This window comes from Pleurodeles waltl, chromosome 1_1 (genome assembly GCF_031143425.1).
Source record: "Pleurodeles waltl isolate 20211129_DDA chromosome 1_1, aPleWal1.hap1.20221129, whole genome shotgun sequence".
NCBI classification, from domain to species: Eukaryota; Metazoa; Chordata; class Amphibia; order Caudata; family Salamandridae; genus Pleurodeles; species Pleurodeles waltl.
The window spans coordinates 102,750,025-102,775,804 of NC_090436.1; positions in this window are offsets into that span (position 1 = coordinate 102,750,025).

Consider the following 25,780-nt stretch of genomic DNA (forward strand, 5'->3'; position numbering starts at 1 on the left):
TCTATGAATGTACAGATGGTCTGTTTGGCAGACCAGTACATCTCGCAGGTAAATGCTATGTTCCCTGGCTCTGTGCATGACGCCTACATCCTGTGGAATAGCAGCATCCCTGATATGATGGGTCAACTCCAGAGGCACCGTGTATGGCTATTGGGGGACTCTGGTTACCCCAACCTGTCCTGGCTATTGACCCCAGTGAGGAATCCCAGGACCAGGGCAGAGGAACGGTACAATGATGCCCATGGTCGGACTAGGAGGGCAATCAAACGCACCTTCGGCCTTCTTAAGGCCAGGTTCAGGTGCCTCCATATGACTGGTGGATCCCTATTCTACTCACCGAAGAAGGTGTGCGACATCATCATCGCCTACTCCATGCTCCATAACTTGGCATTGCGACGCCAGGTGCCTTTTCTGCAGGAGGATGATCCATATGAAGGTGTTGTTGCAGCGGGGGAGCCTGTGGAGCCTGTGGACAGTGATGAGGATGAAGCTGATGAAGATGAAAACGACAACAGGGAGTCAGTCATACAGCAATATATTCAGTGAGACACAGGTTAGTACATTTTTATGTTTCACATATTATTAACTTTCACACGTCTACCTCTATCCTGTACCTAAATTTCACTCCCTATTTGTTAACTGAGCTGTCCCCTTCCATTTCAGTTTCACTATTGTGGTAACCTACATGTCAACAGCTTGCACCCTTGAAAGACTTTTGATGTGTGACATTGGTATGTTGGCCTTCCAATGGGTAACCTTTTTTAACACTGTAATTGACAATACAAAGTTCACAATCATTGACTGACTCCAGTTTTATTAGTGTTTCAAGGGTGTTTATTTAAGTGCATAACAATGAAGGGGGGTTGTGAAATGGGGATGGGTGATGGTGGAGGAATGTCCATGGCAGAGTCCAGTCTATTAGTCTCACAGGTACATTGCACATCTGGCCATTGGAAGTGGAGCTGGCGCAGTTCCGATTTGGACAGGGTAACAAAGTGGGACAGTGGGAGGACGATCAGGGTGGTCTTATTTCCTGGCGGGGGTCTTGCCATCTTGCTCTGTCCTGTTCCTGGATCTCAGGGCCCGCTTGCGTGGTGGTGGTCCGTCTGCAGGGGATGGGGTGCTGGTGTGTTGGTCCTGTGGCGGTGCCTCATGTCCACTAGCACCGGCGGAGGTGGTGGGCATTTCATCGTCGTGGCTAGTGTCAGGGGCCCCTGGGAGTGCCACGGTGTCCCTCAAGGTCTTTTGAATGTCCATCAGCACCCCTACAATGGTGCCCAGGGCGGAGCCTATGGTCCTGAGCTCCACCCTGAACCCTAAATACTGTTCCTCCTGTAGACGCAGGGTCTCCTGCAACTTGGCCAGTACTGTTGCCATCGTCTCCTGAGAGTGGTGGTATGCTCCCATTATGGAGGAGAGGGCCTCGTTGAGAGTAGGTTCCCTTGGCCTGTCCTCCCTCTGTCACACAGCAGCCCTCCCAGTTCCACTGTGTTCCTGTGCCTCCGTCCCCTGGACCGTGTGCCCACTACCACTGCCCCCAGGTCCCTGTTGTTGTTGGGGTGGTGGGTTAGCCTGGGTGCCCTGTAGTGGTGGACACACCGCTGATTGACCTGTCCTGGGTAGGGAGGTTTGGGCCCGCTGGGTGGGTGCTGTGCTGGTGTTCCCAGAGGGTGGCAGTTCGGTGTTGGGCTTTGGCTGGGCAAGAGGAACCGACTGTCCTGATGCCCACGATGGTCCAGGCTGGTCATCAAGATCCAGTGGGGCAGAGCTGCTGTCGTCACTGTGGGCCTCTTCTGGTGTTGTCTGGACCCTCTGGTGTGGTGACGTTCCTTCAGGTTCCTGCGGGGGTATGAGTACATGATTATTGCATGGGTGTGTTTCATGATGTGCAATGTTTGGGTGTGCATGTACCCCAGTGCAGGCATTCCTGTGTGGGGGCTTGTGTGGTCATAGTTGTGGGGTGTTGTGGGTCTGTGCAGTGGACATGCTTTAGTGATGGGTATCCATGCTTAGTTAGGTCATGCAGTTTTTGGGGTTGGGATGGGTGGTTGGTGTCATGGGTAGATAGGTGAGGATTTGGAGTGATAGGGGAGGGTGTGAGGGCGGGGTGTGTGATAGCATGCAGGTAGGGTGGGGGATATGATAGTTGAAATTTGACTTACCAGTGTCCGTTCCTCCAACGACTCCTGCGAGGCCCTCAGGATGCAAGATGGATAAGACTTGCTCCTCCCATGTTGTTAGTTGTGGGGGAGGAGGTGGGGGTCCGCCGCCAGTCCGCTGTACCGCGATGTTGTGCCTGGATACCGTGGAACGCACCTTCCCCCGTAGGTCGTTCCACCTCTTCCTGATGTCCTCCCTATTTCTTGGGTGCTGTCCCACAGCGTTGACCCTGTCGACTATTCTTTGCCGTAGCTCCATCTTCCTGGCTATTTATGTGTGCTGTACCTGTGAGCCAAATAGCTGTGGCTCTACCCGGACGATTTCCTCGACCATGACCCTGAGCTCCTCCTCGGAGAAGCGGGGGTGTCTTTGGCGTGCCATGGGGTGGTGTGTGTGATGTGTGGGGTGGTGTATGTGTTGATGAGTGTGGTGAGTGTAGTGGTATGTGGTGTTTTGTGCGTGGGTGTTGTGTGGGTGATGGTGTAGTGTGCCTCTGTGTGATGGGGTTCTCTATTCTGTACTGTCTCTCTCTGGCCTTCTCTCAGAAATTGTGGTTGTAAGGGTTTGTGTGTGATGTGGGTGTGTGTTTTATATTGTATTGGGTGTGTGGGAGTGGTGTTTGTAGGTGTATGAGGTGTGTGTATTTGGAATTGTCCAATGTGGCGGTGTTTTTATATATGTGTGTATTTTGAGCGCGACGGTGTGTACCGCCAATGGAATACCGCGGTTGAAAGACCGCCGCGTGGATTCGTGGGTCGTAATAGCATGGGCGTGTTTCTGTTGGCGTGGAGGTGGAGGATTTGTTTCCGCATGTTTATCGCTGACCTTTGGTGTGGCGGTGTTGTGTGGGTGTCTGAATTTCGTCGGATTCCGAGATGCGTGTCATAATAGCTGTGGCGGTCTACCGCGGCCGCGGCGGTGTATTGGCGGTCTTCTGCACGGCGGTAAGCGCCTTATACCGCCAAGGTCGTAATGACCACCAATGTCTTTTAACTGATGAATTAATAAAGAGTTGATTTGAATAAAGTTGAACTAACAGATGACTTAGAATTGTAAGCAATTGGGAATAAAACTTGTTAACCCTTTTCCTGAGTAGTGGTTACATCTGATTAGTATGCTTTATATTGTGAATTCATAAAGTGTTTATCTTAATTATTGATGTTGGTTATTGATTCAATAGTCGCTGCATGACTAGGATACTCCATGTGATTCACAAGGTTTATCGACCTGTACGCGTCCCCTTGTAAGTTTACTTACTAAGGACCAGGCGCTCTAGCATCCCCTACCCCCATACTACCACCCCCACCCGGCTAACGTCACTTTCCCAGACGCTAGCCCACCATTTGTGTTGGATTCTGGGATTCCATAAATCTGGCGCTTGGCTGGCACTCTGGAATGGCGCAAGCAGGCCCTATACTTTTGAGGCAAAACTGCGTGTGTGCAATTTTGCATCAAAAAGTATAAATATGGTCCTTAATTTCAATGCCATTGGTGTATTTCCACAGCATATACTGTTGCTTTATAGGAAAGTTATTTGTGCCAACCAAATTTAAGCCAATTTTGACATATTTAAAGGGAGAGCACAGGCACTTCACTTCTGTTTAGCAGAGATTAAGTGATCAGAGTTTTAAGTCCAGCAAAAAAGATAGGGCAAAATATGGGGGGAAATCATACAAAAGATTGTCATTTCCTAAATGCTTTGACCCCTTTTCAGCCTGAAAATAGTTGAAGATTGACTTCGGCCAAGGGCTGGCATAATTCCCCTTCTAGGATGGGAAGGGAAACAGATAATCCCCATATTTGCTGGAGTACAGGATGAGCTCCTCCATGAGAAAATAATATTTTCCCAGTGAGAGAAAAAATAAATGTTTGCCTAAGGGGTTTCAACACCTTGATCGGCTGTCACTGCTGTACAGTAAGTCAGTGAAAAGAGTCACCTGACATTCCCACTTGCATGTCTGGACCCTGGAGATGGTGTTGTGTTCCAGGTGTACTTTTGGAAATGTTAATGAAATACAAAACATAGTAAATCTGAACCGTATAAACATAAATCTCTAGGTGTAGATTTACTACTTTCTTTTAAGCAAGACTACAGATTTCCTTCCTGCACCATGTTAAGGGTTTCATTCATAAAACCATTTAGGACTATGGTAAGTAACAGTAGAGGGGTACTCATTTACATACTCTTGCATTTACTGTTGCATATACACTAATCGTATATGATTATTTGGGTTGTTGGTTGAATGGAGTGTCTGCCCGGGTCAAGCAATAGCCACAAAACTTTCTGTTAGGGTGTTGATCAAAAAGCCACTAAATTAACCTTCGCTTAACCCTAGGTAGCTTGGCGCAAAACGCAGTCAGGCTTAACTTAGAGGCAATGTGTAGAGCATTCATGCAGAATACAAACATTAATAAAATAAAAACTTAACACACCAATTTAGAGAACTAGAGCATATTTTAACAAATAATTTGACACCAAAACAACAACCATGATTATGAATTTTTAAAGTTTTGTAGTAAAAGCTAGTGCCTAAAAGATAAAGGAGCCAACCACAAATATCTAGTCACATGAGACCAGGTCAGAGTTAAAAACAGATGGCCAACCACAATGGAGCATGGTTTGGATACACAAAGTGAATTAGGCCTTGTCATTGTTTACATTCGGACTTTGAAGACATTTTGAGGATAAGTGTTCTGAGAAGGTAAAGTTCAGCATGGCAAGGCTACAGGTGGTATCCGAGAAGGGAGCATTGGCGAACTTTGAGTCGAAGCCTTGCTGAAGACTTCTATGTTTGGATTTTTAAGAGGTTGAAAATCTCCAGTGAGACAGTTCCACAAGGCCAGATACCTCTTTGGCGGCACAATACATGCTGCAGACCAACTGGTAGCATTTAATTTACGGGCCCTGGGCATACGGTAAACCATTCTACAGAGGACTTATAAGTAAATTAAATGTGCCAATTGGGTATAAGCCAATTTAACTTTAATTTAGGTGAGTGAGCACAAGCCATTTAGCACTGGGTAGCAGCTGTAAAGCATACATAGTCCCATGTCCAATAAAAATAAGTTCAGCAAAATGAAGGGGGAGAGGCAAAACATTTTGGGGAAGACCACCCTAAGGCTGACAGGTCTAACAAATATAATTTGCATGTTAATATTATATCGCTGTTTTAGATGTTTTAAGAGCTATTCACAATGGCATGTAAGGGTAGTTAAAAGCATACAAAAGGAGTAATTTGCTACTTACTCCAAAATACCTTTGTAAATAGGACCCTAAAAAAAGAATTGTCCTGACATTGTTCTTGTTGCTAGATGTATGACCTCTGTTCCTCATGTTGAGAAAGCTTTTCTGAGTGTATCAGGCACTCCTATTTTACAATATTGAAAATTCCTTATTAGTGTACCAAAACGAGTTGATTTTATAACATGTATTGCATTCACAGTATCTCGTAAGAAACCCGGACCCAAATCCTCAAATAGACACCACTCACAAAAACAGTGACAAAGATCTACGTTATACAGAACATGCCCAATTGTTAGGTTCTGTCATACTTTGAAGCACTTCATGCATTTTTTTCCTTTCATATACAACTGCCTTCTATGAAAAAAAAAAACATTTAAGATAACTAACAGTAAAGCACATCCTCACAATAATTAAATATTTATATCTGTTTCTCATTCCAAATGAGCAGCCAGACAAGTTGTAGTTACTAAACTGGCATTTATATTGTATCTGTTGATTCATTTTACAATGAATCAGGCACTCTTGTCGAAGCTCTAACAGTAATGGTATGTAACTTAAATCTGCAGAGGACGATGTTATGCATCATTTGCACAGAGATGTTTAAAAGTTGAACAATAATGTGCAATATTAAAAAGCCTTTAGCAGCAACCTTTTGCATTCTAACGAGTGCAAAATATTGGTTTTCCAATCATTTAGCAATTACATGGAGAAGACATATTTATTACAAATTATTGATTTTATAATTACAGCCGCTGCTGCTCACATTACTAGACAATGAAAATCTTTTAATATACAATGCTCTTTGCATTCACTTGGCAAGCAAGTCGTGCAGTGCAATTTAGTGAGTGGCCCAGAGTAGATTTTATTGACATATTTTTGCCAGCAAGCTAAGTGGTTTTATTTCTGCACCCTATTGCTAATGGTGGTTGAACCAAGATTAATGCCTGATTTCAGGGTCATTCGTGCCAGCCAATGGTGGTTTGCCAACAGAGACATAGATCGTGTTTAGTTGCTAAATTTGTCTACCGCTCATCATCAGCATAAATTCGAGGCTTAACTTGTTCTGCCCGGAAACGAAAATCTCCAAATGCTGATTTTTGACCGTTAAGGCAAGTTTGGTATTATCTGACATGCCTTGTAAACCAACTACTGAAAGGGTAATATCAATCAAGGTTTGTAGTTCTGACTGAATATTTCTTGCTTCACTAAGAAGATTAAAATCACAATTGAGAGAACAACATAAGAAAACCACCCTCTCAAAGCACCAGTGGAGGCAAAATATATAGGTATCAACGTTTCGTTTCAGTAACTATACCATTGCAATTAACTCCCAAACGGCGCCTATCAAATGGCGTTATCTCATTATTACAAATCGGGCCATGAACAATAATGAGGACAGCCATGCAACCATGTATGTGCATTACATGATTCTGGCACTGCCATCAGTGGCGGCTGCTGCATATGCCAAGGGGGTGCAGATGGGTGACGGGAAGTGATGGGGGAAGAATAAAAAAATAAAAAAATAAAAAAATTCCACTCCCCAGCAATCCCACCTTTGCTTACATGCTAAACATAGCATGGAAGCAGCGTCAGGATTGGTCTGAGTAGCAGTCACTGCAGCTCAGACACAAGCCTGGAGTCTGTGTTGTTTCTCCAGCCCGGCTGTGTATTCAGCTAGGTTGGAGGAACCTAAGTGCGCATGTGTGTTGTTAGCACGTCGGAGTCACAATAAGTAAACTTACAAGGAGACGTGTCTATGTCGACAAACTTTTCGACCGCGTTTGGAGACTTCCCAGTACGAAATATTTTTTCTCACATCTACAACCAACAATATCAATAAATAATTAATAATGACAATCACTAACTCTTGAACAGTCAAGAAGAATCAAAATTGAACACACCATGACCTTTCAGTCATGAATAACCACACCAGTTTAATTGAGTGTTAGGATATTTATTTCCCTATTTAGTTACAATCTTATATCATGTCTATGAATCTCAATAGCAATAAACTCATCAGAAAACACTACCGATTAACAATCAGAGCACAACTTAATCAATGCGTAGACTATATTCATTCAATATTTAGGCACTACATTAATCTGAATCAACTTAGCAACATCTCATTAGTACATGAATCAACAAAGCAAGATCTCAATCATTTGTCTATTTGTACAAGGTATTAGTGAACACCTTAACTAACCTCAAATTAGCATTAGCATGTTGGGCTTTATGCAAAACATTTAGTGAACACGAATTTAGAAAACATCTAAACTAAGACCTCTATCAAAATAGCAGTTGGTACCTAGAAAGAAAAGGCAAACAGACAATCACAATTTGCATCGGATAGTTACCAATCCAACAGATCAGCAAGAAGCGTCAGTCTTCGTCCTCAGGACATCAGTCGATTCACCATGGGCAGAGATAGGACGGGGCAAACTCTTTAGCATTAAGGTAAAACAAAGTCTCTTTCAAGACGTATAAGATAGCATAGCTAGGGAATGATCACTACCCTCTGGTAGAGGAGAAGTTAGCATCAGGCAAGAATGGGGTAGAGGATGGTTTTAAAGTACTCATAATAAACTCAGGAGATTAGACAAAAGTGTCCGGAAAAGTGGCTCGAGTGGAACGAGGAAATGGCAGACTGGAAGTGGTTTCTTCCTGGGTCTTGTGGTTAAGTCAAAACTGTTTAACTATTCCCTAATTCCTCATCAGATAAAGTTTGGTGCATCATTATCTCTGTCCAATAATTTGGTAAGCACCTTGCTGGAATTTTCCACAGTTCCCATATCACAGATTGGTCCATGTTATTGACGTCTTCAACGGTTGGAATGTCATGTAGAAAATGTTACACTTTGTGCTCCAGTCAGTGTCTTCATTGTCTTCTCCTAGGAGAGTTAACCTTGCACCTGTTACGAATTACACTGTTGCATCTAGCAAGAACATTGCCTTTAGCAAGCCGGTTCTCATGAGAAAGAATTTAGGATGGCTACACACATATAGCTCCTGGAAAAGTACAACTTCGTGTCCTTCAGGAAAAAACAGGATTCTACATGTTAGAAAATGCAATTCAATACAAGGCCAGGCAGCTAGGCCCAAGCCCTTGCTAAGTTAAAGCCCTTTTGTTTAATGAAGCAAATTCTTAACACATAAACCTAATTATGATATACTAATACAAATTCAAACATTATTTCATAATAATTCAGAATTAACAAGCCTTTTCATTAGTCTTCGTATACATTGGTAACCACTCCCGTGGGCACATTTCAAACATGTGCATTATTTTCTATGTTAACAAATTTTCTCTCCAGTTTCATCACACAATATACTGCAAGTTTTCGTATTAATATTGCTTTTAAAGGACACACTCCAACACTGTTTGGCCAGCCTCAGACAGCCGACCAAACTCACATGCACACAAAGAGGCACATTTATACTCTGTTTGAGCCAGATTTGTGTATTTTTTTTTACGCAAATCCGGCGCAAACTTAACTCCATATTTACGTTTTGACGGTAGACCTGTCTAGCATCAAAATATTGGAGTTAACATCATTTTTTACTGTGAAAATCTACCTTGTGTCAATGAGATGCAAGATACGCTTTCCCGGGCAAAAAATGGCTCTAAAACCTTAGTGCCCTATTTATCCTCCCATGCAAAAATCACACACAGGAGGAGGAGGGCCTTAAATAATGGCGCTATGCTTACTTAGCGCCATTATTAAAGGCCTGGGTGAGGACAGGCATTAGAGGACCTGTGGGCTCTTTTCCATGGTTGGAGACCATGGAAGAAGACCACAGGTGCCCTTCTCTGCCCTCAGGGATACCCCACCCACCCCTACCCACACCTGGAGGACGCCTAAGGATGGAGGGACCCATTCAGGTAAGTTTTTTATTTATTTTTAAAGTGCCAAAAGGGGGCCTAACTTGGGCCCTCCTACATGACTCTGTGTCTAATGGCCATGCCCAGGTGACATAAGTCCCCTGGGCTTGGCCATTGGGCAGGGGGGGATGACTCCTGTCTTTTAACCTGACTAGCCCCATTCTTCAAAGCACAACCTCCTGTTATCCCTACCCGGGTAGTGTCATTTATTTTGATGCTAACCGGGTCTTACCACCGGCTAGTGTCATTCCTTAAATATGACGCTCGGCTGGCGTCCAGGAATGGCACTAGCTGGGGGTAAGCTTTTTGATGCAAACCTGCACTAATGCAGGTTTGCGTCAAAAAGTATAAATCAGGGCCTTAGTGCACTCACCCCTCCTTCCCCTCCCCCTCCTACCTCCCTCTGGCCCAGCAGCGCCCCTCCCTTCACGTGGTGGCTAAGACAGCAGATAATAAATTATGAAAAATAAAACAATAGCCCGCTATTGTTTTATTTTTCATCTGCTGGCTCACCTGGGGGGGTGGGGTATAGGACGCCCTTCTGCCACTGGCTGCCATACTTCACATCACAAATATCTACACTTAAAGCAGTCTACCTATTAATTTGTATGTAAAGAGACTTTGTAGTGCTTTCCATCACCCCTACTATGATTGTTCAGTGATTGACTCCTCCACATGATGTGACTAATCATCAATGCACTCGACTTGAACCTACCATCTCTTTATTAGCAGTTATGGGTGGTTTGGAATCATTAACTCTGTTTGTCATGGTAGTTACTTGATCAATGGCACTTCTACACACCTTTTTCTATCCCACAAAGTCACTGATTTCCCACCCTGTGGATTCCCTCAGTGTGTTGATGGATGTTGATTACTGTAAGTCAATACACGGCATGCTAGGTGCCAGTGATCCCCCAAGTGTGCCCTTTGGCCATGATCCCCCATTATGGCCCTCACTCACATCCTTATCCTTGGACAATTCTGGCATGTTCTCTGGAAACACCTTCTCCTATAAGCCATGGTGCTCTTGCTTGCTTAGTGAGGCCAGAACTCATGAGACCAGGATCAATGACCATCATGAGCACAGCTTGTCTATTACTGCCGGGCACATGCCAGAGACTCTTCATCACACCTGCTTGCCTTCAAGGCCTTTCCTTAGCTCTCCTCCATCACTTCATCTATATACCTTTAACAAACCAGATGCTACCATATGTCTCATCTGCAATAGATAACTAGTAAGATCACTTTCCACCTTCCCTAAAAAACACTCACTTGCCTTTTTCAGAATCACTTTTTCATCTACTCTAAATAACATTCTAAGTTGGAGCTATTAAAAAAAGGCTTCAAATAACCCTCATAATTAAAAACTAAGGTTGGATGTAACATAGCAGTTATTGAACAGTACCTATGTTTATGAGTGCATAACAATTGCCTGGTTGTGGAACTGGACATTCATCTTTGTGCTTTCATTAGATGTACTTGGGGGCATATTTAAGAGCCCCTAGCACCATTCCAACACCACATTAGCATCATTTATTTACGTTAACGTGGTGTTATAGGGCAGAAAACGCTCTGACATACTTACACCATATTACAAAGTGGTGCAATGCATGACCATTGGGTAGGGGGGCATGACTCCTGTCTTTACTAAGACAGGAGTCTTGTCCATGGGGGTTGTGCGTCAAAAAATGACGCTACTCAGGTTAGCGTCATTTTTCGGACTCTAACCTGACTAGCACCATTCTTCGAAGCACAACCTCCTGTTTCACCTACGCCTCCCCTACCCGGTTAGCGTCATTTATTTTGATGCTAACCGGGTCTTACCGCTGGCTAGTGTCATTCCTTAAATATGACGCTCGGCTGGTGTCCAAGAATGACGCTAGGTGGGGGCAAACTTTTTTATGCAAACCTGCACTAACTCAGGTTTGAGTCAAAAAGTGTAAATCAGGGCCTTAGTGCACTCTCCCCTCCTCCCCCTGCCCCTCCTACCTCCCTCTGGCCCAGCAGCGCCCCTCCCTTCACGTGGTGGCTAAGCCAGCAGATAAAAAATGATGAAAAATAAAACAATAGCCCGCTATTGTTTTATTTTTCATCTGCTTGCTCACCTGGGGGGGTGGGACACACTTCTGCCATTGGCTGCCATAATTCACATCACAAATATCTATCCTTAAAGCAGTCCACCTATTAATTTGTATGTAAAGAGACTTTGTAGTGCTTTCCATCACCCCTACTATGATTGTTAAGTGATTGACTCCTCCAAATGATGTGACTAATCATCATTGCACTCGACTTGAACCTACCATCTCTTTATTAGCAGTTATGGGTCTTTTGGAATCATTAACTCTGTTTGTCATGGTAGTTACTTGATCAATGGCACTTCTACACACCTTTTTCTATCCCACACAGTCACTGATTTCCCACCCTCTGGATTCCCCCAGTGTGTTGATGGATGTTGATTACTATAAGTCAATACACGGCATGATAGGTGCCAGCGATCCCCCAAGTGTGCCCTTTGGCCATGATCCCCCATTATGGCCCTCACTCACATCCTTATCCTTGGACAATTCTGGCATGTTCTCTGGAAACACCTTCTCTGTTAGAGGGCAGAAAACGCTCTGACATACTTACACCATATTACAAAGTGGTGCAATGCATGCATTGCGCCACTTTGTAATGCTTTGCGCTACATTATGCCTGCACCTGGCATAATGTATGCAAAGGAGCGCTTCCCTGTTTTCCACACTTTTAACGCCTGCTCAGAGCAGGCGTTAAAAGGATGCTTCCGTTGTTTACAATGGGCCTCTGGAGGCTTTGCAGGATTAGCGTCAGAATTGTTAAACTAATCCTGCAAAGCACCAGACTAGCCTCAAATATGTAGATGCTAGTCCCAACTACCGTCATGGTGAGCCGTATTGTAAATATGGCACACACATGATGGTCTTAGCGGGCTCAAAGGGGCGCAAGAAAAGTGGTACTGCACTGTGTGCAGTGCAACTTTTTTTTAAATATGCCTCTTGGTGTTTGTAGATCCCGTGATTTTTTATTTTTGAACCTCCTTGTTTTGGGATGCCTACTGTGAGTGACTTTTACTAATTAACTCTCACTATACGAAGTTATAACACAGACTTGTAAATAGGTCGGCAGTACACCATTTTAGGCTTTGAACCTCAATAGATTAACTAATTTGCTGATAGTTCCCTGACACCCTGCTTGTTATAACCAGTTGCATATTATTGAGTAATGAGACTGTAACCTGACCAAGGCATGGTGCCTGCCATTACGGGCATTGCCTGGCGAATGTACTTTGAGTGAAAGTTACACAATCTCTGTGCACCATGTAAAAGTCACATTTATGAGTGTAAAGCTTACCGCCCTGGTTTCCACACACAGAGCTCGATGTGGGGTACAAAAATGCTACATCTTAACTAAAAAAAGAGTTAACCAAGCCAATAGATCTTCTTTTTACACAGCTGCAGGACAAGTCGTCACTGATTTGCATGAGTCACGTGCAAAAGCTTGTATCATCTTTCACTAAGCGTCAGGATAGCACGGCACTCCTTGAATCAGATGCCTGCACGTTCTTGAAATCTTTCTTGTAACTGCAGTTCCTCAAGTAACTGACAGATGTCTATCTCTAGTCAGAAGCCACCGGTTTTCAAAAAGGCTGCAATATATTAAGGGATTGCTAGATGTCTCTCGAGTAAGATGCAAATGTTTGAACAGTCTTTAACAAACTGCAGTGCCACAAAGCATTTCTGGATGTCTTTCTTGAGCCAGATGCAACTGCCTTAAGAATCCTTCAAAAGCAATGGCGGTGTGACTTCTGGATATAAATTTGAATATGCCAAAACTGTTTTGGTATGATGAGTCAGTCATGAAGCTTTCAATTATTATCTTGATTTATATGGAAGATTGTGAAGTCACCTTAATATACTAATACTGTATATCGGTAACTGGTAAATAAAAGTCGGTTCTAACTTCGGATCCTAGTGGACTATATCATAAGGGAATATACCCATATGTGCCAGCTAAACGCATTTACTCAAATTGATATCAATCAGGCAATGGTTTGGGTAGGCTGGCCTATTGTCTTATGCTGTATGGAGTCATGCAAGGAAGCAAAATGTGAATAATATTTGATCATAAATAAGGTGACCAAAAGTACCTATATAAAGGTGTCATTATTTTTTATTGGAAAATATCTGGGTGTAAAGAAAACTAAATGCCAAAAAGTCAAGGAAGCTGCTGTAGAAATAAAAAATACAAAAAAGGTGTGACCACTTATTACAGACGATTCTTGATTGATAATTACAAGACCACCTGTGGAGGTTCATCAAGGTGTCTAGGGCAAAGAAGAAAAAACATATTCAGGCACCATCATGAGTAGGAAAAAAATGTAATTTAATTTTAATTATTCCTCCCATCATATCTTGCTATCAGTTACTCTAATTCGTTGATAGTCCAGTTCCTGCCTCACTAGAACAACCTGAGTTGATATATTACAAGTATTGAGGCACCCTCATTAGATTTATTAGAGTGAGTATTTAACCAATGGATCTGAGCATGGAATCACATGATGATGGAGCATATGCCCTGTTCACTTACTATGGCCCGGGTTTGGTAAGGACACAGTAGGGGCATATTGCTCATGCATCTATGCCCACACATACCATATAGTGCATCCTGCCTTAGGGCTGGAAGCCCTGCCAAAGGGGTGACTTACCTGTAGTCCATGCAGTGTACAGTGGACAGGGCACACACATTGTGTGCCATGTTGAGTTTATCTTTTAGAATTATATCAGAACACTCAGCTTGCAAAGGCAGTTTTGGGTGCTTCTGGATGCAAGGCCCTAGAGGGTGGCACAATCTTGGCTGCTGCCTTATACCTTATACTTTCTGATACCTGAAAGTGCTGAAAGTGTTGCCAATTGTGCCAATGCATCACAACATGTTTAGGGAAGGAGATCTAGCCCAGGGAACCTGGTTAGCAGGGGCTCTGGGCACAAACAACCTGAAGCTACATCACATACCAGGCAAAAAGGTGAGGCTAACCATGACACAGTTTTTGACTTCCAAGCACTATTTTTGGTTTAGCCATTAAAAAATAATATCTCAACTTCACTGCTTTGATTTTTGTCACTTTGGTCTTGTTTTGCTCATAAAATATAATCTATTTTTTTAACCCTATGAGGAGTGCTTTATGAGGTGTTTTCATTGTTTTACTGTGTGTGCGTTTTGCACAAATACTTTAGATAAGCCTGACTGCTCTATGTCAAGCTACAAGTTGAGCACAGGTCATCTCGAAGTGTGTATCTAGCTTACCCTTACTAGAAGTGATAGTTCCTGCTTGTACAGGGTGCATACTCTGACGACTAGAAACCCCAATTCTAACAATGTCCAAAATTATTTATTTTACTGTAAATATGGAATGAAGAACAGTGAGACCCTACTGTTCCACGCATGTGAAAGCTACAGAACCAAATAAATACAAGTGTTAGTGCAGGCATTAAAAAGAGGCATACCATTGTTTACAATGGGCCTCAATGGGCTTTGCAGGGTTAGTGTCGACATTTTTTACGCTATTCTTGCAAAGCTCCAAACTAGCTTAAAAAATGTTGACACTAGTTCCCTAACTACTGCCATGTTGCGCTGTATCTTAGATACAGTACACACATGGTGGTATTAGGGGGCACAAGAAAAGTGGTGCTGTACTAGGTGCAGTGCTACTTTTCTTAAATCTGACCCCAAGAGTCGGTGATCCTGCCTTGACTCTCTGAGGCCTCTTTCTAGCGGGTCGAGTACAATTGGTTGCTCTTGACAATTTTATCTCTGAGTCCCTGTGGAATTCCATGGGGCTCATCGCTAAGCCTTACATAATTTATTGTGTATGTTACTCCTATGACAAAACTTAGGGGGTCATTCTGACCCCGGCGGGCGGCGGGAGCCGCCCGCCTGGAGGGAACCGCCAGAATACCGCTGCGCGGTCAAAAGACCGCCGCGGTTATTCTGGGTTTCCCACTGGGCTGGTGGGCGACCGCCAAAAGGCCGCCCGCCAGCCCAGTGGGAAACAGCCCTCCATGAGGATGCCGGCTCCGAATGGAGCCGGCGGAGTGGAGGATGTGTGACGTTTGCAGTAGCACCCGTCGCGAATTTCAGTGTCTGCTGAGCAGACACTGAAATTCAAAGTGGGGCCCTCTTACGGGGGCCCCACGACACCCCTCACCGCCATCCTGTTCCTGGCGGGCGGAACCGCCAGGAACAGGATGGCAGTGAGGGGGTCGGAATCCCATGGGCAGCGGAAATTCGGCGGTACACCGCCGACTTTCCGTTTCTGGCCGCGCTGTACCGCCGCGGTCAGAATGCCCGGCGGAGCACCGCCAGCCTGTTGGCGGTGCTACCGCCGAACCCGGCCCCAGCGGTCAAGATGACCCCCTCAGTTTCTTATGTTAATGACATCCAGATATCCATTTCCACTGACCCATGCAAATTAGCCAAATGATTTTGTAATTGAATGCAAGAGGTGCGTAAATGGATGAAAGAAAAACGGTGCCTCGTTCTGGTCCCCATGTGGTGGCCTCAGTATATTGGTAAACATCCCTGTCTGGTTAAGAAAGTTAAACATCTTGGAGTTTATTTTTATGACAAGCTTACCTTTGCAGATTATATCAATCACGTAATTTAAACTTGTTTCTATATTATTAAAACTTTGAAGAAAATGTGATCTTTTATCCATTTCGAGCTACAGAAAACTGTAATTGAGGCCCTCGTACTATTTAGAATGAACTACTGCAATGCTCTGTTTCTTGGTTTACAGCAGTGATTGCTGAATAAACTCCAGATCTTACAAAATGCTGCCCAGCTTTTGTTAAATATTCCTATATTACATTCTGTCACTCAGGAAATTGTCGATTTACATTGGCTGCGTGTATAAATAAAACAGGTTACCTTCAAGGCCCTTTGCGTAGCTCATCGAGCAGTGCATGATGGCTGTGTGTATAAAAAAACAGGTTACCTTCAAGGCCCTCTGCATAGCTCATCAAGCAGTGCATGACTCAGGACCAGAAAACCTTAAGGCAAGGCTTTGCTGGTATGTTCCCAAAAGAAGATAAAGTTCTGCATTTCCAAGAAGTAAGTGTTCCAGAGTTCGAAAAGAGTCTTTGGGGTAGGAAAAGCTTTGTACAGTTCACTGGAAGAATTGGGAACAAGTTACCCATGCATTTAAAAATCCCAGTTCAACCTGATTCATTTTAGGATAGGGCCTAAAACCATGTATGTAATTTAGGGGTTATAAGGGGTCACAGTTTCAACCCCCTAGCTTGCCCCTTGCAACCCCTGGCACTGCCTCTATGACCCCTGGCCTATCCGGTGCGAAAATCAGTGCCAGGAACACTGGGACAGCTCGTGCTAATGGAGGTTGCTTGGGGCGCCACTTCCTTGTTTTCAATCAGTTTTTTAATCACACTAATAGTGAATAATATGTTATTCACTATTACTGTAATAAAAAATTGAGTATAATTAGCTGGAAAATTACCCTTCTTGGTAGCTGAGGTATGTACAAAACCATTTTAATGTTTGTTGTGTGCATGCTTGCGGATGAGACTGTGCTTATGTAAAAGAGTTTGTGAGTTTGTGAATGAGTGAATGTCTGTGTAAGCATGTGTGTGTGAGTGAAAGTAAAGATGAAATGGAGTGTGATGTCACTTTCGCTACCCCTGGAATTTTGGTGAGTTGACATCCATGCCTAAAACCTGGCTTTCCTCTACCTCTTCCTTAGGCCTTATTTCGGTTCATAGTGCTGGCTAGCGCAAAGACTCCCACGGGCATTCGTATGCCTTATAAAAACTAAACTTAAACATAGGTATTGTGATGTCCGTGGTGAGGATTTCTTAGTGAAAACAGTAGAAGATTTTCTTGATATCTAGACTTGTTACATTTTGACAATCACCAAAACAGAGATTAGTGTCAGCAGCTGAAATGTGAAGTCAAGTGTTTTGAAAAAGAGGCAATACTGTGATAAACTCTGTCCTTTGGGATAACAACTTATAAACATCCTAAGTGCCATTCAGGAATATTGAAAGCATGGAATTGCTTATAGATGTTGGTTTAGAAATCTAATTAATTTGGAAAAAAAACTCCATGTTTCTCAGAAAGGATTTTGTCTGACACAATCAAAAGCTTCAGTCATTTGTGGATGCAGTGGTTACTAAAATTACTTTGCTGTTTTGCGTTACTCTGTATTTACTAAACCTCACAAAGCCACACAAATTGGCTATGTTTGGCATAGTAAATGCCAAAAAAGATTTTTTATCAGGACTGTGCCACAAAAGTGACAAATATGCTGCTTATGTTTGTAAATCCACCAACCTGTTAGTGGCAATGGTGGGAGTGCCTGCAATATGTCCGCTAGTTCCTGTCAGGACAGGGGGTGCACTCAACAAGAGCTATCAACCAGGTGTTGCATAGAGTGAACTCATACAACTCATGTCACGTTCTTTGATCAAAACGAATCAGTCATTTGTCAAGACTCTACTTTACTGCTTCTAAGGATGCCTGTCATCTGTTTTGAAATGCACCCCTAACAGTATTGTCTCCCACAGCAAAATTGATCAAGGGCACCATCTCCTTTGATCAATACTAATCGATCATTTATTGAGTGTCTGCCTGTGTCTAAGAGGGCCTGTTGTTTGTTTTGTGATGCACCTCGAACAATATCTTCTTCCACTAAATTAATCCAGCAGCTCCCTTTTGCCCTTTATTTATCTCCTTTGACACATTCCTCTTGATAACACAGCCACAGTAGCAATGGAATTTCATCACTCCACCAGCAAAGTAAAAGAAGCTTAGCTTTTATTTATGTTTCATGAGATTATCTAGGACAAAGTTAGACAATGATTAAGTGCCTCACTATGACTTTGGCGGTCTGCCCTCTAGACCTGTGGGGAGGAGACCACAGTGAAGCTGGATGTCTCCCTCCCAGCCCTATTACAATGTTTCCACCGGGCTGACTGGTGGAAACCTCCATATTAGGAGGTTTTTGCTAGTCAGCCCAGTGGAAACAGTAGTGTGGCATTGGCCTCGGCTCCTCAGGGTGCAGAGGCCAATGCTGTTGCACAGAGGGTGCCCCCAGCACCCTAGGATTGCAAGCTTTCAGCTATAGCATGTTTTTGCCATTGTCGTACCCAGCTCCAGTGCCTTCTCAACTGTCTTGCTCTTGTGCAGGGGTTTTTAAGTGGGGTAGAAAGTTCAGGGCCCAGACACCTCTTGCCAACCCCAGGATGCCACGTCATCATCCCATTCCATCCTCATCCTCCTGCACAGCATTCTGGGACAAACCAATATGGACATTACAACTTGACTTTTTATAGATTCCCTGAAAGCCTCAACTCCGCCCCTAGCTGACACAGCTTTCTGATCCCTTTCCACCAAAACTTCAAAGGCGAGCCCCTCCAGTGTTAGCTCCAGAGTAACCTTTTCTCCATTGGGCCTGGGCTGTCCCAGAATTGCAATGTGACAAGCTAATTATCAGATAGGCGTACTCTTCACATGCCTTCCTTTCACGGGAAATACATCAAACACCTTTGAAGGCTCTATTGTGTGGGGAGGACCTTGATCCATCTACTGGGGAGCAGAGCAGTTACCTTGGCCCTGTAGCTTTGTCAAATGCCCAGAATCTGATTCTGAGCCAAGCCAGGGAAATATGACAAATCTTAAACCATAAATTGAGTATGAGAGATGTTCGTGGCTGTACATCCACACTCTGGACTGTATGCTTTTCATAAACAGATTTTATACGTTTTAATGGCAGTGTAGCAAAAGTACTGCAAACACAAGTCTTGCATCTCGCGCCATCTTCTGCACCCACCACCCTCAGCAGCCAGTCTCATTAACAGGTGATAGTTCTCCACATGGAAGACAATCCATAATTGAACTACATGTTTATTCACATGCCTAAGTGTTATGCTAAGTTATGGAGATGTGTAGGGAGCAGCTTATCACCTGTGAAGGTATCCAGGCACTAGACCAAGAGTGTAAGTCTGGAAGTGCTCCTAGTTGAACATCTAGGTCTCAAGCTTCTTGTGAAAGTTGAGGAGTAGAGGTCTGGATATGTAAAGGGAGTTTTTGCCAGCATTCGGCCACAATGAAGAAGAAAGTGCAACCTCCTGTCATGCTTCTGTGGATGCTGGATATTTGTGCAAGATAAGTGGAGTGTAGGTGTCTGAGGGTTGGTAGAGTTGGAGTCAGTCTTCAGGGTAGGCTGCTCCAGAGAGTTTTGTAGGCATGGGTGAGAAGCTTGAATTTGCAGTGTTTGTGGATGGGTAGCCAAAACAGTTCTGTGAGGAATGATGCTTGCCCTTCTGGGGATGTCTAGAATGAATCTGACAATGGTGTTCTAGATGGTTTGGATTCTTTTAGTGAGGCAATACAAACATATAGTGCATTACCAATCTGTTGGTGATGAGGGCTAGTATGAGTAGGGAGCCAATTGCAGATTTTGAAGAGCATTCTGAGCAGCAGAATGATATCACAAACATTGACTTGTTTGCTCATCGAGAGCTTATCATCAAGGATGATGCTGATATTTCTGGCATGGTCTGAGGGGTGGGCATAGGACCCAATTCTGTTGACAACCAGTAGGAGTCCCAAGGGGAGTTCTTATTTCTGAAGATCAGGACCTCTATGTTATCTGTGTTGAGTTTGAGGCAGTTCTCTCTCATCCAGTTTGCTACCTCAGACGTGCAGGCAGTAAATTTGTTCCTGGTGGTATTGTTCTTGTCGGCAAGGAAGAGGATGAGCTGAGTGTCATTGGCATAGGAGACGATGTTGTGAGTTCTTATGATGTGGGTGCCCAGGTGACCAGAGAATCCCTCTGGATCAGGGCACTGAAGCAAATCGGAACCCCTTGAATGCAAATTCAGCAACAATGGTAGTGGTCTCATAAACTGGTGGGGGCGCAATGGGACATTCTGACCCAGGTAGTGTTCAAGTACATCAGCCAACACTGCAAGTTAGCTTAAGTACAGAGCAAACCCAACAGCCATCAGAGCCTGCAAGGTTATCCCTCAACATGAGTAGCAGGGAGCCGGACGGTAGCTCAGTGCCAAGCACAACTCTTAGCAACTCTCTCTGAACGGATGGCACCCTTATTGAGTAGAGCCTCTAGCAGCTTTCTAGGTGTTCAACAGACCTCGCTGCTCGCTAGACATACAATAAGCAAAATAAGAGGACAGGTCCCTCTGGAATTAATTTTTAGTCCACACTACATTCCAACAGGTCTCATAGACACCCTTAATAGAGGTAACTTATTATTGCTCTTTAGTCATGTCCAGCTCTCAGGCACATATCTTCGGAAGACATGAATTGGGTCAGGCTTGAGCTACCCTTCCTAAACCCAATTGGGGAAGTTACAAAAACAATTTGGAAAAGGGCAGTTTAGATAGCTGTAGTATGGGCTGAAAGTGTGTCTTTTGCTGAATGGGGCACTGACCCATACATTTTCCCGTCAAATATCCATTAATTTTATTAAATACCTGCCCAGGAAAAAGTCAAAAAGTGTCCTTAGGTATTCAATTGGGGGCAAGAATGCCTGGATCTCCAGCCCAGAGGCCTTGCATCCGGTCTCGCACCTAGTTTCACATTCCCAGCGCAGGAAACAGGAACCTCATGAAGTGGAAGTACTGAGGCATAGGTCCTAGCACAGAAGGGGGCTCTGCCTATCACTCCTTGTGATTAACTAAATCGCTGTCAATTTTGTTGTGGAAAATGGCAGCCTTCAAGAGCATTACCAGGTCCAAGGAAGCATGGTCCTACTTGGACTCAAGTGTTATTATCTGCGTTCAGGAAGCCTGGGAATTAATTCTATCCAGTTTACCAGGCTATTATGAGATTTTCCTGTGAGCAACTTGACCACGTATTTTTGTGTGACCCTCTGGAGGCCTATCCATCTTTATTAAGCACTCAGTTAATTTGGTGGCTACTGATATTTCAATTAATAGCAGCGTAGTCCAAGCAGTTTCCATCAGAGGCTTAAACATCAATCAGGAAAATGTAGACTTGATTTTGAACAATTTTTATGTAAACACTACAAAAAAACTAAAGCCAGCGATAATTCAGGGACTTCTGGATTACTTGGAAGCTGTCATCATTGATCACCCCAGTTATGAAATAGCCATGCTGGGAGACCTCAATGTTAGGGGGTTAGGTGGCCTATCAGAAAACACCCAACCAGATAGAGGGCCCAGTTAATACAGGATTTCTTGGCATCCTTTAAATTAACATTGTCTCCACAGGTGTTTATGACAAAACAGAATGTCTGTGCATTCCCCCCACTTTTAAAGGAGGCTCAACCATTGACTATGTGTTTCTATAAGAAAGGTGGACCACGTGGCTCTCTCACTTTGAAATAACTGAAAGGGTGGAGAGTGATCACAAACTGTTAAAATGCATCATAGACCTCCACGTCCAATGTCCAGAAAAGATTACCTTGGTGGGGGAATCTACTGAAACAGAGAAGGTCCATTTAGTAATCAAAGGGAAACATGAATATTCATCTCATATAGCTTCCTGGGTAAATACCCAGCTCCTGGAAACACACTTGAATTTTAAATGATTGGAGAAGAATGTGGATAACCTCATATCTCTTCTACAAGAAAAACTGCCTAGCGCTCACCCAGTGACATCTGGGATTGGCCAGAATTCCAGCACCAGACAAAGATATTGTTAGGGCAAGACGTGTGTGCATTCACAAAAACCCACAAATGGCACAGCAGCTCAGGTAACAAAAACAGAAGAAACCTTAGGAAAGAAGTACGGGAGAGCAAGGTGGCAAGAGATCACAAAGAATGGGGAATTTTATTTCAATTACTAAAGGATTCTGATCACGTAACTAACAGGGGATAAAAGCAGGGCTGCGTCCTGGCCCCTTTGCTGTTTGATTTGTATACAGTGGCTCTTGAGAAAAGCTTGGAGGCTATTAGACTGGTCCCACAAAAGATTTGTCCCATAAAGCATCAAATTACTCAATATGTCGACGACATTGTGATAATGACTGTACAAGAACTGGTTTACAGTGGGCACTAAACGCTTTTAACACATTTAACTTATCCAATCAGCTTGAAGTAAATCAAGAAAAAACAAAAGTCCTCATATTTGGAAGGTACAAAAACAAAATGATCACAACCTGGCAACTCAGAAGTCGGACTATTGGAACAGCCAGGAAGTATGACTACCTTGGCATGTGGTGTAGTGAAAATAATCTGGCAGGGATACCAAAAAACACAATTAGGAAAAAAACTGTTGCAATGACATATGGGCTTGTCCAACTAAATAACCAACTAAGAAGCACATCAGCAGCCCCAATACTGAGGGTAACAATGGTGACTCTTCTTCCTGCCCTGCAATGTGGCAATCTGGCATACCCTGGATCCTCTAGACGCAACTGTGGGGTAAGCACACTGTAGGGCAAATAACAATTTTTTACAACAACCAAAATACGTCTGACCCTCCAAGTTAAGATTAGAGCTGGGCCTTGTGTCTCAGAACCTAGATTGCCAAGCATCCATTCTGAAATACTACATTAGGCTCAGGAAGGCAAATATGCAGTCACTAAAACACCATGTAAGATGTATTTTTGAAACTCTGGGTAACGCCTGTTATACACATGTAAATAATGCGCTGAAGACCTTCGAAATGGGAGACTCTATTCAGTTGGCAGAAACTGTTCCATTCAAACCTTGGAAAACAACAATTATTAAAAAATCTAAAGAAATCTCATGGGAACAAGACTTATCGACTGTCAAATGTCCATCAGCAGTGCCAGTTTTAAATGATTCCTATCTGGTCTGGGCTCCACAGCCATATCTTTTAGAGACGATATACACAGAAACCCGATGGCAGATCTACATGCGCTTATTAGTTCTGCCAAAGAAGGATTTTAATCCTTCTTGGCCCTCACATGAAGGTAAAAGAGCCTGCAGGCTCTGTTCCTACCAACATGAGACCTGGTTACATCTACTTTGTTGCAGCCCCTCCTTAGTCTCTCAGAGGAGACAGCTAATGAAACCAGTAGCCTTGGCCTTGGGTTCGCGCACGTCTAGAGCATCTAACATCTGCTTCTCACACTCGGCAGCCTGGGCCTTGGCTAGATGTGCAAAATATGTTAAGGAACTAAAGTCCAGAATTATACCTTTTGATGCAAAACTGTGCTAATGCAGTTGTGCATCAAAAAGTATAGCGCCGGCATGCGCCATTCTACAGCGCCAGGAGGGTGCCATGTTTAAGGAATGGCACAAACCAGTGCTAAGCTTGGGCTAGCACCACAAAAACAGATGCTAGCTGGGTAGGGGTGGCGGTATGGGAAAAGGAGGTTGTGCGACAGAAAATGACAGTAACCAGCCTACCATCATTTCCTGACGCACAGCCACCAAAAAATGACTCCTGTCTTAACAAAGACAGGAGACATGCCCACCACCCCAATGGCCAGCGCAGGCAACCAGTGTCCCCTGGGCATGGCCATTACACCCAGTGCCAGCAGAGGGCCTCATGTAAGAGCCCCCAATAGCACTTTAATAAAATATTAAAAAATACTTACCTTACTCAACTGGGAAGGGGTCCCCAAACCTATGGTGCCCCTCTGCTGTGGGTGGGGGTGTTCTGGGGCTTGGGGTGGGCACCTGTGGGCCCATTCATTGGTGTTTTGCCATGGAAATGGGTCCACAGGTACCTTTACGCCTGGTCTGACCCAGGCTTTCAAAATCTTAGCATCATTATTGTGGTCAGCCTCCCGCCCATGCGTCATTTTTGCACAGGGGGATAAATAAAGTGCTCATTTTTGGATAGGAACGCTTACCTAGCATCTCATTGACGCAAGGTGGGTTCACACATCCAGAAAGTGGTGCTAAATCCAATCCAATGGGTCTAGCCTCAAAATATAAATATTGGAGTTAAGTTTGCAATGTTTTAGCGTAAAAAACAATGACGCTAAAACAGTGCAAACAAAGTATAAATATGCCCCTAATGCGGCTACTCTTCCAGTCAGTGAGGGTGGCCATCATGGATTATGGAGAGTCATCACCTGACAAATTAGAAGGTGAGACAGTATATCCCAAATAATGGCTCGGAAGCAAAGTAGACGTAGGAGCAGAGACACTGACAGTACTGCAACCGTATGCTTTTGGCACCAGCACTTTAGTTTTGTACAGAGGGTCTCTAGTGGATAACCTAGAAGGCTGGGCACAGTAGAAAAGCTAACAACTGTCTGAGAAAAGTTTAGAGCTAGGGATAGCTCTGCAGCAGCATATTTTATTTGCACAAACACTTTAGTCCCATTGCATAGAGGGTCGACAGTAGATATCCCTGAAGGCGGAACAGTTCAACTCATAGTTGTACGAAGGACGAGGATAGTGCAGGCATTTGCACAAGCGGTTCAGTACGTGTGCACACAAAAAACATCACTGCCTTGCCTGTCTGGTAATATATCCTGGCTTTTTATAGCACTGGGTACGATAGGAAATCCGAAGTATCACTGACATAATGGTATCTGATGTGTTTGTATTTTAACCTATCGCTACTTAAGACAGTGTATTTCAATTCATTGCTATTCAAGATAATGATTTATTGATGATTATAATGTGATGATTTTAATTAACTTAACAATAAAGATGACAATACGATACTACTGATGAGAACCTCTTGTCAAGCTTATCATGGTAAAGTCTCAGAACAGGTTGTATAAGTGGGGAAGCTCAGGTTGTCCGTCAGCTTCGAGAAATCATCTATGAACGTGAAACAAGACAGTAGTAACACTTACTTTGCTCCTAAGTGAGAATTTTAAAAAGAGCCCTCAGCCTGATGTAACAGCATTGTGATGGGGTACAGTTATATACCACCACATGGAGGTCTTTAGTATAATCTTACCCTTTAAATGAGAAACCATGCAGGAACAAGCTTGTGAAAACAGGAAGGTGTGGAATCAGACAGCCAAGTTTCAGTAAAAACAAGTCTATTAAATTATCTGTGACGTAGAAGGACTGGACATGCCCTACTGTATACATTTAATGAGACCAAAAGTAGCTAAGGAGGCAGGTACCCGTGGTGCACTAAAAGATGCTTCAGATACTCTATGGTGCTTCTGTGCACTGGACTAATGTCATTGTCTTGTTGTCCTTCTCATGCTTGGTCATTGCTGCGAGTCCTGTTGATGAGCTCCTTAGGTAGGCTTCTTTTTTTTTTTTACTGGGTATAGCTTTTCAGGAGGCAGTGGTGTCATTGGTGATAACCTGTGCTGAGTGTGCCTCTCCCAACTGCCCCCAAGTGTCAGGAAGAACCATCACAGGTTGAAAGTGAGATCATCTAGGACCCGCTCCACCACTGTTGTTTCAGCCAAAGTAACAATGTAGCTTGTGACCAGTGGTTGGCCTTTGTAGCTAGGACTGGATTTCCACTTGGTGGCATAGAATCAAGTGATGCCACTTGCTGAGGATCCATTAGGCAACTTCCTC